General features: G+C 38.8%; 1 pseudogene; it reads left to right on the forward strand.

The window, feature by feature from the left end:
• Positions 1-5235: 5235 nt before the first annotated feature.
• On the forward strand, positions 5236-6170 carry LOC135330640 (olfactory receptor 9S13-like; annotated as a pseudogene).
• The last annotated feature ends 255 nt before the right edge of the window (positions 6171-6425 follow it).

Here is a 6425-nt window from a genome sequence, read left to right on the forward strand (position 1 = left end):
ATCCACGGTTTACCAAATGGGACTAGACACCGTGAGTGAGCTCTCTTCTGAAGCTGTTTTTGTTCTACCAGCAGTAAGAGGACTTAAGTACACTAACACCCATGAACCTTGTTTCCTCTATCCATATTGCTGAATGCAGAACGATCAAAGCAAGGAGATTCCTCTTGCCGAACCAAAAGCACCAAGTCAAGAGCCATGAATTATGATCCTATCTTGTCAGTAGAAAGAGTTATTTAACTCATCCCACCTGAGATCTAAACTAATATAAGGAAGCTCCATAAAGTGGCCATTTTTTCTACACTTCAGAAGAGCTGAACTTTAATTATACACTGGCAGAGGAGATTCTGCCAACACTCATTCTATGCAGGCCACATGAATGAGAGTTTGGGCACATGGTAAAGTCATCAACACAGACCTCAAGAAATACTCTGCAATTCAGCTGTGGCTCAGCATAGTTTAGGATATAAGCAACAAGTAGTCTAGAAATGTGTAGATTTAAGTTGTGGTGTGCATGGATCCTCAACTGACAGTGTAGATGTACTTTGGTGCTGGGTAATTCTCTCATTGTTGGGTCAGTAATTTAGAAGACAAATGTCCACCTCCTTACAGAGCCCACAAGTTTTAATTAAACTAAATTGCACTCTAATGGGACCTATTTTTGCCAATGATTAGAGAAAGAACCCAAATAACCAACTTAGCTATGTCTAAAATTACAATGAATACTATCCTAGACTGCTAACTCATGTACTTCAGTTATAGGCCTGAAGTACAGTGAAATGGATTCAGATTTGAGCTCAAGATCTATAAAAATATTTAGAAACTTAAGCATGGGATTCCTCCAAAACTACCTAAAAATTAGACATCTAAGTCTGATCAAACCACCCTAGGCTTCTTCAATATTCATGGACACAGATTATCACCTCCAGAGGATATTAGTTCAGTCTTTCTTTAGCATAAGTCTTACATAGTATGAATCATTCTCCAAAGGTGTCTATTTCTTTCATACATGTTAAAGATCACCTATAAAAAATAGATCACACTTGAGTGCCAAGTCCACCTGTATTCTTCTTGCAGTATACTGAAGTAAAGCATTTATACACCAAAGATCACCTAACCTATTTCTCCCTTTATTTCAATTTTTACAGAATCACAGAATGGTTGAGATGGGAAGGGACCTCTGGAGATCATCTAGTCCACCCACCCCGATCAAGCAGGGTCACCTAGACCATGTTGCCCAGGACCCTGTCCAGATGGATTCTGAGTATCTCCAAGGATGGAGACTCCACAACCTCTCTGGGCAACCTGCTCCAGTGCTCAGTCACCCTCACAGTAAGCAAGTTTTTTCCTCATGTTCAGACAGAACTCCTTCTGCTTCAGCTTGTGCCCATTGCCTCTCGTCCTATTGCTGGGCACCACTGAAAAGAGTCTGGCCCTGTCCTCTTTACACTCTCCCTTCAGATACTTATACGCACTGATAAGATCCCCTCTCCGTCTTCTCTTCTCCAGGCTGAACAGGCCCAGCTCTCTCAGCCTTTCCTCGTAGGAGGGATACTCCAGTCCCTTAAGCATCTTTGTAGCTCTCTGCTGGACTCTCTCTAGTAGTGTCATGTCTCTCTTGTACTGGGGAGCCCAGAACTGGAACCAGTACTCCAGGGGTAGCCTCACCAGGGCTGAGTAGAGGGGAAGAAACACCTCCCTTAGATATGTTGGCAACACTCTTCCTACTGCAGCCCAGGATACCATTGGCCACCGTGGCCACAAGGGCACGTTCCTGGTTCATGGTCAACCAGGACCTTGTGGTCCCCCAGGACTCCCAGGCCCTTCCCTGCAGAGCTGCTTCCCGGCAGATCAACGCCCAACCTGTACCCTGTTCTGGTTGGTGCATGGGGTTATTCCTCCATCAGGATCACCAGGTCCTTCTTTGCAAAGCTGGGTCCTTCTCTGTAAAGCTGAGAAGGCTGTAGCCTTCCCTAATTGATCTTAGGGAAGGAGGGATTACACCCAAGTATTATACAAACACAAACATTCCAAGAATGCAATTTTTCTCTAGCTTTTAAAAATATCTTTTATGAAGCTTTCTCAATAGACAGTCTCCTAACTTGAAGGTATGATGTCTTTAATACTGTAAATGAATCACCTCCCCAAAGTAATGTAAATAAGACTAAAAGTCAAATCCTAGGCCTTGAAAACCTTTCTATCTCTTTAACTTTTCTTTAGTGCCGCTAGGAACGGGTGAGAATGTAAGCGAAAGTAAAGTAGCCCGTATGTGTTGTTCTTTCATAAGTCACAGAGTTTCCCAAGTTTTTATATCAAGAAAAGGAACAACAATTTCATGTAGATTTATTTAAAATAAGTCTCCCAATGAAGGAGAATTTATTATAGTCCTTTGGACATAAATACAATGTCCCTGTGCTGAAAAGACTGTAAGTTTTGCTGTTGAAAAAGAACACACCCTAGGGTGTCTGAGACATCTACAGAGGTCTTGTGGGATGATTGTACTCTCCTGGAGTGCCTGTTGGAATCCAGGCCTGTTATCCCTTAGAAGCTAGACCATAACTTTGGGTATCTGAATCGCATCTCTAAGTTTCAGGGTGTAAGTATGCTCTCCCTGTCACTCAGAGAATAGAGTAAATTTAAGAAAACTTCGATTTTAGAGCAAGGAAATACACTGGTTGGCAGAAAGGTACTGGCTTCTGTTCTGTTTTAGCAGATTCTCGTAACTAATAGGGTTGGCACTGGGTCCACAAAGTTTTGTTCATAGGACTGAAATCGAAAAAGGGGCAGTAGGACTTCTGTGTAAGAAACACTGAAAAAAAATAGTGATTAAAAAATACCTAGAAGCATCATTACACTTACTCTATCTTTGGTTTGTTTGTTTGTTTGTTTGTTTGTTTTTTACCAGCAAAGACAAATGACACAAGGGAAAGATACCTCATTTAAGGTTTACGCGTCTGGTGTGAAGGTCTAAAACTCTAGAAGCTGAGTTCCAAGTGTTTTTTATGCACATATATAAAGGTAGAGATCAGCAACACACCAGGGAGAACATCTTCAAAACCAGTGAGTTGAAAGGTCAGTGAGTTTCTCGAGAAGTATTGATTGCCAGCGGAATATTGAAAAAAACCCAACAGAGTAGGAAAGATTCTTAATGCTTCTGGAAGGTGATCAGAAGATATGAATTCCAAAGACCACACCTGAACTTAATCATGAAATTACAAGGCATGTTGTGTTGTGATTTGTGAAGCATGAGCTTTGCTTTGCTGAGGTTAGTGATAGAGCTGACTTAATAATAACTAAAATAATTAAAATAATATTAAAACAATAATTAAAATAATTAAGTCTTTATTTGGGTTCCATAGCATTTATAGTAAATAAAACTTATTAAGACAGTTACCTTTTGCCAAAATTAAGTTTATTAAAAATAGGCAAGTATTTAACGGGTCTACAATGGGGTCAATGGAGAAACAGACAATTCTGGAGACTTCTTCAGATCTCAGGTGAATCAGTCATCATCCTGAAGTACCTCTCTCTCTCACTGACTATAAAAGCATTTCCAGCAGCTTCATTCCTAGCTTAGGCTTCTGTAAGGCAATAGTGATGTTTATTAAAACAGAATGATTTTAATAGGCTATAGAATACATTCCCATCAAAAAGTTATTTCATTATTATGAAAATATTTTGTATCTGTTACATTTAAAACATTAATGATTAGACAAAAACAGAATAAAAATAGACATTTAAGAATAAGGACAATAAGATCAAACAAGACTTCACATCCATCAAATGGCTGACAACATTAACATACAATTTCTTTTTTTTTTTTCTTTTTGTCCTTGTTGATAGAGGCAGTTCTTTTCTCACTGTCCAAAAAGGTCTTTCATTTTTCCTCTCATTTTCTTGATGGCTTGTTTGTTTTTCTAATGAAAATAGATACCTCCAAGGGACTATTATTCCCCTTTTGTCTTAGTCATATAGGATAGGATCACACTGTGTTGTGTCTATTTCACACCTTTGACAAAAGAATCTACAGACAGCAGACTTAGACTGGATACTTGAAACTTAGATTCTGTGCACATAGGAATCCCAAATTCTTGGGAAAAGCCAAAAGCCAAAAGATTAGATGAGCAAGAGCATACAAAGAAAAATTCTCTCTCCATAGCTATTTTCTTCTTTAAGATACATGGATACAAAAAGAACAAACAAGAAGTAAATAGGGCTACTGAGGGTGCATAACAAGGATTATCAAGGTATGATTCAAGCAATATACAGGGAATTAATTCAATGTTTTAAATGGATTAGGTAAATGAGAGCTCTGATAATGTATCTAACAGAAATGATGACAGAGAAAACAATGAAAAAAGAAAACCTCAGTAACTGGATGGAGATTCATATCACTTAGCTTTATACATCTACAGACTAGACAGCTATATCTAAGCTAGCCTTCCCTTTAGGTGAAGGGAGAGGTACATACAATCCTAGAACATGATTCATGCCTTCTATGGTAAATATTCTGAAGTAGGAGTGTTTATTTCTCTCCACAGAATTTAAAGACCATCTAAATTCTTAGCTCTAATGTAGGCATCTACCTACTGTAGACAGAAGGCTAGGGGAGATGACACCCACTTGGTGATTAAATATATTTAAAGAGATTAAATACAATTAAAAAGAGTTGTTTGATTTTTTCTGTCAATTACTTGTCTTTGGAACACCCTCTGTGAAGTAATTATTTCCATAGAGAAAATGTATTCCTTAAGAAGTCTCTGTATTTGAGAATTTTGTTCCAAGTCCTCTTAAAAAAGAAAAAAAACCCAAAACTCACAGAAAGAAAAATGTTGCCTTTTTAAACAATAGGGTTTTTTTTTTTTACAATTTTGTTTGTCTTTTATGGGTTAGCTGCTATCTTACATCTGAAATTGTTGTGTACGCTACCTTTATAATCAATCAAGAAACAGAAATTTCATTCTGTAGTGGACCTGTGTTATACCTCAAATGAGCTGTATGTCAAATATTTCTTTTTCAGCACTTTCTGGAAAATGAGACAGGATGACTGGTTCAGATATATGTGAATATATTAGAGACATCTGCAGATATGATAGATTACTCCATTTTCCATTGCTCTCCATTTATGTCATATCTCTTGTATATATTAGCTTGTTCTTCCAATTGCTTCCCCAGGCAAAGTGTCCATGTGCCTGAAGTCCACTGCAGCATTATTTCTTATTTGAACTGTGTCTGAAAGGAACCATGGAAAACCATACCAAGGTAACTGAGTTCATTTTGGTTGGGTTCAAATCCCATCCAGGACTGCAAGTCCTCCTCTCTGTTCTCTTCTCAACAATGTATGTTGTCACAGTGGAAGGAAATTCTGGTATGATACTCATCATTAGAATGGACTCCAAGCTGCATAATCCTATGTATTTTTTCCTAGAGAACTTGTCTGTCCTGGACATCTGCTATTCCTCTGTCATCATCTCCAAAGCAGCACTGTCATTCTCACTGGGCAGAAGAATCATTTCTTACAATGGCTGTGCTTCTCAGATGTTCTTCTTCTCTCTCTTTGGCACAACAGAAGCTTTCTTCCTTGCTATGATGGCTAATGATCGTTTCTCTGCCATCTGCAACCCACTGCTGTACCAAGTCACTATGAATAAAAGGCTTTGTGTTCGTATGCTCATGGGCTCTTATCTGTCAGGCCGCATTAACTGCATCATCCAGACAGGCTTTACATTCAGCTTGCCCTTTTGTGGGCCCAAAGAAATAAACCACTTCTTCTGTGATGTTCCTGCAGTGATGCATGTCTCCTGCTCAGACACATTTTCAATGAAATAATAATGCTCAGTGTATGTGGATCTATTATTGTGAGCACTGCCTTGGTGGTTTTTATCTCCTATGGTTTTATAATTACCACCATTATCCAAATGCCTTCAGCTGAGAGTAGGTGCAAGGCCGCCTCCACTTGCTCTTCCCACATGCTGGCTGTTAGCTTGTTCTTTGGAACTGTCTTTTTCATGTATGCTCAGCCTGGGGCCACATCCTCACCATGCAAAAGCAATATCATTTCTATCCTCTATACTACTGTTATTCCCATGCTAAACCCTTTCATCTACACTCTTCGAAACAAAGAGGTAAAAGGGGCTCTGAAAAAACTGTTAAAAAGGAAAGGGTTTTTTTAGTATCTTTACTAAAGAAAAGAAAAAACACAGTGCCCAATTCACTAGGGACAGATAGTTAGAATGTAAGACAAGGAGCGTCAAGTCCCAGGGCTTGTCATCCAGAAAATTTCATGATCACAGTTGATCAGTGTTATGAATAAAAGCAAGGATTATAAAAGAAATCTAAAACATTCAGATCAGGTGAAGCTGTGGACTCACTGAACCGGATTTAGACATTTAAACTGTGATTATCTCCATCCGAGCTGTAATATGGGG

The sequence above is a fragment of the Dromaius novaehollandiae genome, chromosome 22 (assembly GCF_036370855.1).
Source record: "Dromaius novaehollandiae isolate bDroNov1 chromosome 22, bDroNov1.hap1, whole genome shotgun sequence".
NCBI lineage: Eukaryota > Metazoa > Chordata > Aves > Casuariiformes > Dromaiidae > Dromaius > Dromaius novaehollandiae.